Source organism: Syngnathus scovelli, chromosome 8 (genome assembly GCF_024217435.2).
Source record: "Syngnathus scovelli strain Florida chromosome 8, RoL_Ssco_1.2, whole genome shotgun sequence".
NCBI lineage: Eukaryota > Metazoa > Chordata > Actinopteri > Syngnathiformes > Syngnathidae > Syngnathus > Syngnathus scovelli.
In genome coordinates this window covers 180,001-190,000 of record NC_090854.1, presented here as the reverse complement: position 1 = coordinate 190,000, position 10,000 = coordinate 180,001, and the positions used below count along the sequence as shown (strand labels likewise).

At 63.0% G+C, this 10,000-nt stretch overlaps 1 non-coding gene and 1 pseudogene across 1 annotated transcript; both read left to right on the top strand.

The window, feature by feature from the left end:
- The first annotated feature begins 4,387 nt into the window (after positions 1–4,387).
- Positions 4,388–4,506, top strand: LOC125974326 (5S ribosomal RNA). Its single transcript, XR_007483496.1, has one exon. It is a non-coding gene; the product is annotated as a 5S ribosomal RNA (ribosomal RNA).
- An 874-nt stretch (positions 4,507–5,380) lies between these two features.
- On the top strand, positions 5,381–5,499 carry LOC125974374 (5S ribosomal RNA; annotated as a pseudogene).
- The last annotated feature ends 4,501 nt before the right edge of the window (positions 5,500–10,000 follow it).

Sequence of the window (10,000 nt, the reverse complement as noted above, 5' to 3'; positions counted from 1 at the left end):
CAGCCGATCCGCTCGGCGGGGGCTATTTTCGGCCACTTGGCTCGTGCGCACGGCCTCCCGGATGTGCCGGGCGGGTGCGCGAGCTCGCCGGAAGTCGAATGAGGCGCCGCGACCACCTCCGCGGTGCTTATAAACAGCCGATCCGCTCGGCGGGGGCTATTTTCGGCCACTTGGCTCGTGCGCACGGCCTCCCGGATGTGCCGGGCGGGTGCGCGAGCTCGCCGGCCGCTGGAAGTCGAATGAGGCGCCGCGACCACCTCCGCGGTGCTTATAAACAGCCGATCCGCTCGGCGGGGGCTATTTTCGGCCACTTGGCTCGTGCGCACGGCCTCCCGGATGTGCCGGGCGGGTGCGCGATCTCGCCGGCCGCTGGAAGTCGAATGAGGCGCCGCGACCACCTCCGCGGTGCTTATAAACAGCCGATCCGCTCGGCGGGGGCTATTTTCGGCCACTTGGCTCGTGCGCACGGCCTCCCGGATGTGCCGGGCGGGTGCGCGAGCTCGCCGGCCGCTGGAAGTCGAATGAGGCGCCGCGACCATCTCCGCGGTGCTTATAAACAGCCGATCCGCTCGGCGGGGGCTATTTTCGGCCACTTGGCTTGTGCGCACGGCCTCCCGGATGTGCCGGGCGGGTGCGCGAGCTCGCCGGCCGCTGGAAGTCGAATGAGGCGCCGCGACCACCTCCGCGGTGCTTATAAACAGCCGATCCGCTCGGCGGGGGCTATTTTCGGCCACTTGGCTCGTGCGCACGGCCTCCCGGATGTGCCGGGCGGGTGCGCGGGCTCGCCGGCCGCTGGAAGTCGAATGAGGCGCCGCGACCACCTCCTCGGTGCTTATAAACAGCCGATCCGCTCGGCGGGGGCTATTTTCGGCCACTTGGCTCGTGCGCACGGCCTCCCGGATATGCCGGGCGGGTGCGCGAGCTCGCCGGCCGCTGGAAGTCGAATGAGGCGCCGCGACCACCTCCGCGGTGCTTATAAACAGCCGATCCGCTCGGCGGGGGCTATTTTCGGCCACTTGGCTCGTGCGCACGGCCTCCCGGATGTGCCGGGCGGGTGCGCGAGCTCGCCGGCCGCTGGAAGTCGAATGAGGCGCCGCGACCACCTCCGCGGTGCTTATAAACAGCCGATCCGCTCGGCGGGGGCTATTTTCGGCCACTTGGCTCGTGCGCACGGCCTCCCGGATGTGCCGGGCGGGTGCGCGAGCTCGCCGGCCGCTGGAAGTCGAATGAGGCGCCGCGACCACCTCCGCGGTGCTTATAAACAGCCGATCCGCTCGGCGGGGGCTATTTTCGGCCACTTGGCTCGTGCGCACGGCCTCCCGGATGTGCCGGGCGGGTGCGCGAGCTCGCCGGCCGCTGGAAGTCGAATGAGGCGCCCGACCACCTCCGCGGTGCTTATAAACAGCCGATCCGCTCGGCGGGGGCTATTTTCGGCCACTTGGCTCGTGCGCACGGCCTCCCGGATGTGCCGGGCGGGTGCGCGAGCTCGCCGGCCGCTGGAAGTCGAATGAGGCGCCGCGACCACCTCCGCGGTGCTTATAAACAGCCGATCCGCTCGGCGGGGGCTATTTTCGGCCACTTGGCTCGTGCGCACGGCCTCCCGGATGTGCCGGGCGGGTGCGCGAGCTCGCCGGCCGCTTGAAGTCGAATGAGGCGCCGCGACCACCTCCGCGGTGCTTATAAACAGCCGATCCGCTCGGCGGGGGCTATTTTCGGCCACTTGGCTCGTGCGCACGGCCTCCCGGATGTGCCGGGCGGGTGCGCGAGCTCGCCGGCCGCTGGAAGTCGAATGAGGCGCCGCGACCACCTCCGCGGTGCTTATAAACAGCCGATCCGCTCGGCGGGGGCTATTTTCGGCCACTTGGCTCGTGCGCACGGCCTCCCGGATGTGCCGGGCGGGTGCGCGAGCTCGCCGGCCGCTGGAAGTCGAATGAGGCGCCGCGACCACCTCCGCGGTGCTTATAAACAGCCGATCCGCTCGGCGGGGGCTATTTTCGGCCACTTGGCTCGTGCGCACGGCCTCCCGGATGTGCCGGGCGGGTGCGCGAGCTCGCCGCCCGCCGGAAGTCGAATGAGGCGCCGCGACCACCTCCGCGGTGCTTATAAACAGCCGATCCGCTCGGCGGGGGCTATTTTCGGCCACTTGGCTCGTGCGCACGGCCTCCCGGATGTGCCGGTCGGGTGCGCGAGCTCGCCGGCCGCTGGAAGTTGAATGAGGCGCCGCGACCACCTCCGCGGTGCTTATAAACAGCCGATCCGCTCGGCGGGGGCTATTTTCGGCCACTTGGCTCGTGCGCACGGCCTCCCGGATGTGCCGGGCGGGTGCGCGAGCTCGCTGGCCGCTGGAAGTCGAATGAGGCGCCGCGACCACCTCCGCGGTGCTTATAAACAGCCGATCCGCTCGGCGGGGGCTATTTTCGGCCACTTGGCTCGTGCGCACGGCCTCCCGGATGTGCCGGGCGGGTGCGCGAGCTCGCCGGCCGCTGGAAGTCGAATGAGGCGCCGCGACCACCTCCGCGGTGCTTATAAACAGCCGATCCGCTCGGCGGGGGCTATTTTCGGCCACTTGGCTCGTGCGCACGGCCTCCCGGATGTGCCGGGCGGGTGCGCGAGCTCGCCGGCCGCTGGAAGTCGAATGAGGCGCCGCGACCACCTCCGCGGTGCTTATAAACAGCCGATCCGCTCGGCGGGGGCTATTTTCGGCCACTTGGCTCGTGCGCACGGCCTCCCGGATGTGCCGGGCGGGTGCGCGAGCTCGCCGGCCGCTGGAAGTCGAATGAGGCGCCGCGACCACCTCCGCGGTGCTTATAAACAGCCGATCCGCTCGGCGGGGGCTATTTTCGGCCACTTGGCTCGTGCGCACGGCCTCCCGGATGTGCCGGGCGGGTGCGCGAGCTCGCCGGCCGCTGGAAGTCGAATGAGGCGCCGCGACCACCTCCGCGGTGCTTATAAACAGCCGATCCGCTCGGCGGGGGCTATTTTCGGCCACTTGGCTCGTGCGCACGGCCTCCCGGATGTGCCGGGCGGGTGCGCGGGCTCGCCGGCCGCTGGAAGTCGAATGAGGCGCCGCGACCACCTCCGCGGTGCTTATAAACAGCCGATCCGCTCGGCGGGGGCTATTTTCGGCCACTTGGCTCGTGCGCACGGCCTCCCGGATGTGCCGGGCGGGTGCGCGAGCTCGCCGGCCGCTGGAAGTCGAATGAGGCGCCGCGACCACCTCCGCGGTGCTTATAAACAGCCGATCCGCTCGGCGGGGGCTATTTTCGGTCACTTGGCTCGTGCGCACGGCCTCCCGGATGTGCCGGGCCTGTGCGCGAGCTCGCCGGCCGCTGGAAGTCGAATGAGGCGCCGCGACCACCTCCGCGGTGCTTATAAACAGCCGATCCGCTCGGCGGGGGCTATTTTCGGCCACTTGGCTCGTGCGCACGGCCTCCCGGATGTGCCGGGCGGGTGCGCGAGCTCGCCGGCCGCTGGAAGTCGAATGAGGCGCCCGACCACCTCCGCGGTGCTTATAAACAGCCGATCCGCTCGGCGGGGGCTATTTTCGGCCACTTGGCTCGTGCGCACGGCCTCCCGGATGTGCCGGGCGGGTGCGCGAGCTCGCCGGCCGCTGGAAGTCGAATGAGGCGCCGCGACCACCTCCGCGGTGCTTATAAACAGCCGATCCGCTCGGCGGGGGCTATTTTCGGCCACTTGGCTCGTGCGCACGGCCTCCCGGATGTGCCGGGCGGGTGCGCGAGCTCGCCGGCGGCTGGAAGTCCAATGAGGCGCCGCGATCTCCTCCGCGGTGCTTATAAAGTGCCGATCCGCTCGGCTTGGAGCTATTTCCGGCCTCCCGTTGGTGCCGGGCGGCGTGCGCGAGCTCGCCGGCCGCGATCTCCTCCGCGGTGCTTATAAACAGCAGCATGCGCACGGCCTCCCAGAATTTGAACACATTTCGTCAATAAATTTCGCATATTGAATTTTGAAGTTTAATATAATGCAACAATTGAGCTCGACTTATACAAAGGATATATCATAAAATCGTAAATTTCCGTCGAATTTTAGGGGGTCGACTTATACACCGAGTCGACCTGTACACCGGCAAATACGGTAAATACGATTAAATAAAATGATACGACTGGCATAAAAACAAATATAAACCACATAAAAATAAAAGTCACCATTACGTTGAATTATTGGGAGCACCGAGCTTGTTTCTCAGAAACGAGCCGGTCCCATCCAGGCGTAATCGGAGACAATGAAACCCGAAGTGGTTAAGGTTTGTCTTTTAATGCAGGATGCTTGGTCTCCATGTGCCGAAGCAGTTTTGAAGGCTTCATTGGCTCGCTCGCTAGTTTCAGGGGCGATTGTGTCTATAAAATGCAAAATGTTGGGTCACCTCACGGCTTACGGCCATACTACCCTGAGAACGCCCGATCTCGTCCGATCTCGGAAGCTAAGCAGGGTCGGGCCTGGTTAGTACTTGGATGGGAGACCGCCTGGGAATACCAGGTGCTGTAAGCTTTTTCTTTTTCTTATGTGCACTTCAATCGTTTAAGAAGCTATTTTTTACAACACCCATCACGAATGGCATCCGGAAACAGCAAGCCTAATTTAAACTCCGACATTGAAACTATAACACGAGTTTGAAAGCTATATTATGTGGTGACATCCACAGCATTGTAGTTAAATTTTTTACCGCTAGAGAGCAGACTATGTACAGTGAGCATGGCTCCCTGTGAACTCAAAGCAGCAGGCTTGACTTGTAAAAGAACCCAACACAACACTTCCATGAAGTAATTGTACTAAGTTCATTTTGTTTTTCCTTATTTAATCACTTCACTGGTTTCTTTTATATCAAACAAATTGTTTTAGGTTATTCACCTGACATGTTGATCCATCAGCTGATAAAGACGCGTCACCATCACATCTGTGACACTCTGATGAAGGCGGAAGAAACCGCCGAAACATGTCAGGTGAATAACCTAAAACAATTTGTTTGATATAAAAGAAACCAGTGAAGTGACTTCCATGAAGTGTTTTTAAACTTTTCAAGGCATTTATTTTGATTCAGCAAAATGCAGGTCGCAACGGCAAATTCGTGCTACCGCATAAAAAGCTGTCAATAACTTTTCATGATAGCCATGTTTCTAGAAAACACCAAAAGCCTTGGAAGAAAGCCTGTTTCGGCCCTGGTTGTAAAAAAAAACAAAAAAAAAAAACAAAAGGGAAGGGTGACCGTCCGGGAATACCAGGTGCTGAAAGCCTTTTTTTTTTTTTTTTTCCCACGTCAATTGTGAAAGGAAACTTTTACCACAGCCATCAAGTCCCGCCGCTGCTTGGCATGGTTTCAGGGGCGATTGTGTCTATAAAATGAAAAATTCTGAGCGGTTTCACGGCTTACGGCAATACTACCCTGAGAGCGCCCGCTCTCGTCCGATCTCGGAGGCTAAGCAGGGTCGGGCCTGGTTAGTACTTGGATGGGAGACCGCCTGGGAATACCAGTTACCGAAAGCTTTTTTTTTTTTTTTTTTTTTCTTATGTGCACTTCAATCGTTTAAGCCAAGAACTTTTTACAGCACCCATCACGAATGGCATTCGGAAACTGCAAGCCTAGTTTGAACTCCGACACTGAAACTACAACACGAGTTTAAAACCTACATTGTGTGGCGACAGCCATAGCATTGCAGTTCACGTTTTTACCGCTAGAGGACAGACTATGTACAGTGAATAAAGAGCATGGCTCCCTGTGAACTCAAAGCAGCAGTCTTTACTTGTAAAAGAACCCAGCACAACACATTGCGCTTCCATGTAGTGTTTTTACCTTTTTCATGACATTTATTTTGATACAGCCAAATGCAGGTTTTGTGCACTTCACTTTTCCGTTGGGCATTCGCGTAGAACCCTATTCCAGTTACGGCCAGATTCTTTTAGACTAGTGGTCCCCAAACTTTCTTGCGCCACGGACCGGCTACGCGTCAGAAATATTTTTGCGGACCTGCCTTTATATATATAAATAAACAATAAATCAATATAAATAAATACTACATTTATAATAAGTATATATACCGTATTTGCCGGTGTATTGGTCGACCTTTTTCGATCCAAAATCGACCGAAAAAAATCGACCTCGACTTATACACCGAGTCATAAAATTTAACTTCGTATTCATCGCTTCAAATGTGATGGTAACCAAGGCCGTTTCTCATGCATCTCATTGTGCGTTGCACTTAGAAAATTTGAACCGGGCGGCGTGCGCGAGTGCGCGGCCCGCTGGAAGTCGAATGAGGCGCCGCGACCACCTCCGCGGTGCTTATAAACAGCCGATCCGCTCGGCGGGGGCTATTTTCGGCCACTTGGCTCGTGCGCACGGCCTCCCGGATGTGCCGGGCGGGTGCGCGAGCTCGCCGCCCGCCGGAAGTCGAATGAGGCGCCGCGACCACCTCCGCGGTGCTTATAAACAGCCGATCCGCTCGGCGGGGGCTATTTTCGGCCACTTGGCTCGTGCGCACGGCCTCCCGGATGTGCCGGGCGGGTGCGCGAGCTCGCCGGCCGCTGGAAGTCGAATGAGGCGCCGCGACCACCTCCGCGGTGCTTATAAACAGCCGATCCGCTCGGCGAGGGCTATTTTCGGCCACTTGACTCGTGCGCACGGCCTCCCGGATGTGCCGGGCGGGTGCGCGAGCTCGCCGGCCGCTGGAAGTCGAATGAGGCGCCGCGACCACCTCCGCGGTGCTTATAAACAGCCGATCCGCTCGGCGGGGGCTATTTTCGGCCACTTGGCTCGTGCGCACGGCCTCCCGGATGTGCCGGGCGGGTGCGCGAGCTCGCCGGCCGCTGGAAGTCGAATGAGGCGCCGCGACCACCTCCGCGGTGCTTATAAACAGCCGATCCGCTCGGCGGGGGCTATTTTCGGCCACTTGGCTCGTGCGCACGGCCTCCCGGATGTGCCGGGCGGGTGCGCGAGCTCGCCGGCCGCTGGAAGTCGAATGAGGCGCCGCGACCACCTCCGCGGTGCTTATAAACAGCCGATCCGCTCGGCGGGGGCTATTTTCGGCCACTTGGCTCGTGCGCACGGCCTCCCGGATGTGCCGGGCGGGCGCGCGAGCTCGCCGGCCGCTGGAAGTCGAATGAGGCGCCGCGACCACCTCCGCGGTGCTTATAAACAGCCGATCCGCTCGGCGGGGGCTATTTTCGGCCACTTGGCTCGTGCGCACGGCCTCCCGGATGTGCCGGGCGGGTGCGCGAGCTCGCCGGCCGCTGGAAGTCGAATGAGGCGCCGCGACCACCACCGCGGTGCTTATAAACAGCCGATCCGCTCGGCGGGGGCTATTTTCGGCCACTTGGCTCGTGCGCACGGCCTCCCGGATGTGCCGGGCGGGTGCGCGAGCTCGCCGGCCGCTGGAAGTCGAATGAGGCGCCGCGACCACCTCCGCGGTGCTTATAAACAGCCGATTCGCTCGGCGGGGGCTATTTTCGGCCACTTGGCTCGTGCGCACGGCCTCCCGGATGTGCCGGGCGGGTGCGCGATCTCGCCGGCCGCTGGAAGTCGAATGAGGCGCCGCGACCACCTCCGCGGTGCTTATAAACAGCCGATCCGCTTGGCGGGGGCTATTTTCGGCCACTTGGCTCGTGCGCACGGCCTCCCGGATGTGCCGGGCGGGTGCGCGAGCTCGCCGGCCGCTGGAAGTCGAATGAGGCGCCGCGACCACCTCCGCGGTGCTTATAAACTGCCGATCCGCTCGGCGGGGGCTATTTTCGGCCACTTGGCTCGTGCGCACGGCCTCCCGGATGTCCCGGGCGGGTGCGCGAGCTCGCCGGCCGCTTGAAGTCGAATGAGGCGCCGCGACCACCTCCGCGGTGCTTATAAACAGCCGATCCGCTCGGCGGGGGCTATTTTCGGCCACTTGGCTCGTGCGCACGGCCTCCCGGATGTGCCGGGCGGGTGCGCGAGCTCGCCGCCCGCCGGAAGTCGAATGAGGCGCCGCGACCACCTCCGCGGTGCTTATAAACAGCCGATCCGCTCGGCGGGTGCTATTTTCGGCCACTTGGCTCGTGCGCACGGCCTCCCGGATGTGCCGGGCGGGTGCGCGAGCTCGCCGGCCGCTGGAATTCGAATGAGGCGCCGCGACCACCTCCGCGGTGCTTATAAACGGCCGATCCGCTCGGCGGGGGCTATTTTCGGCCACTTGGCTCGTGCGCACGGCCTCCCGGATGTGCCGGGCGGGTGCGCGAGCTCGCCGGGCGCTGGAAGTCGAATGAGGCGCCGCGACCACCTCCGCGGTGCTTATAAACAGCCGATCCGCTCGGCGGGGGCTATTTTCGGCCACTTGGCTCGTGCGCACGGCCTCCCGGATGTGCCGGGCGGGTGCGCGAGCTCGCCGGCCGCTGGAAGTCGAATGAGGCGCCGCGACCACCTCCGCGGTGCTTATAAACAGCCGATCCGCTCGGCGGGGGCTATTTTCGGCCACTTGGCTCGTGCGCACGGCCTCCCGGATGTGCCGGGCGGGTGCGCGAGCTCGCCGGCCGCTGGAAGTCGAATGAGGCGCCGCGACCACCTCCGCGGTGCTTATAAACAGCCGATCCGCTCGGCGGGGGCTATTTTCGGCCACTTGGCTCGTGCGCACGGCCTCCCGGATGTGCCGGGCGGGTGCGCGAGCTCGCCGGCCGCTGGAAGTCGAATGAGGCGCCGCGACCACCTCCGCGGTGCTTATAAACAGCCGATCCGCTCGGCGGGGGCTATTTTCGGCCACTTGGCTCGTGCGCACGGCCTCCCGGATGTGCCGGGCGGGTGCGCGAGCTCGCTGGCCGCTGGAAGTCGAATGAGGCGCCGCGACCACCTCCGCGCTGCTTATAAACAGCCGATCCGCTCGGCGGGGGCTATTTTCGGCCACTTGGCTCGTGCGCACGGCCTCCCGGATGTGCCGGGCGGGTGCGCGAGCTCGCCGGCCGCTGGAAGTCGAATGAGGCGCCGCGACCACCTCCGCGGTGCTTATAAACAGCCGATCCGCTCGGCGGGGGCTATTTTCGGCCACTTGGCTCGTGCGCACGGCCTCCCGGATGTGCCGGGCGGGTGCGCGAGCTCGCCGGCCCCTGGAAGTCGAATGAGGCGCCGCGACCACCTCCGCGGTGCTTATAAACAGCCGATCCGCTCGGCGGGGGCTATTTTCGGTCACTTGGCTCGTGCGCACGGCCTCCCGGATGTGCCGGGCGGGTGCGCGAGCTCGCCGGCCGCTGGAAGTCGAATGAGGCGTCGCGACCACCTCCGCGGTGCTTATAAACAGCCGATCCGCTCGGCGGGGGCTATTTTCGGCCACTTGGCTCGTGCGCACGGCCTCCCGGATGTGCCGGGCGGGTGCGCGAGCTCGCCGGCCGCTGGAAGTCGAATGAGGCGCCGCGACCACCTCCGCGGTGCTTATAAACAGCCGATCCGCTCGGCGGGGGCTATTGTCGGCCACTTGGCTCGTGCGCACGGCCTCCCGGATGTGCCGGGCGGGTGCGCGAGCTCGCCGGCCGCTGGAAGTCGAATGAGGCGCCGCGACCACCTCCGCGGTGCTTATAAACAGCCGATCCGCTCGGCGGGGGCTATTTTCGGCCACTTGGCTCGTGCGCACGGCCTCCCGGATGTGCCGGGCGGGTGCGCGAGCTCGCCGGCCGCTGGAAGTCGAATGAGGCGCCGCGACCACCTCCGCGGTGCTTATAAACAGCCGATCCGCTCGGCGGGGGCTATTTTCGGCCACTTGGCTCGTGCGCACGGCCTCCCGGATGTGCCGGGCGGGTGCGCGAGCTCGCCGGCCGCTGGAAGTCGAATGAGGCGCCGCGATCTCCTCCGCGGTGCTTATAAAGTGCCGATCCGCTCGGCTTGGAGCTATTTCCGGCCTCCCGTTGGTGCCGGGCGGCGTGCGCGAGCTCGCCGGCCGCGATCTCCTCCGCGGTGCTTATAAACAGCAGCATGCGCACGGCCTCCCAGAATTTGAACACATTTCGTCAATAAATTTCGCATATTGAATTTTGAAGT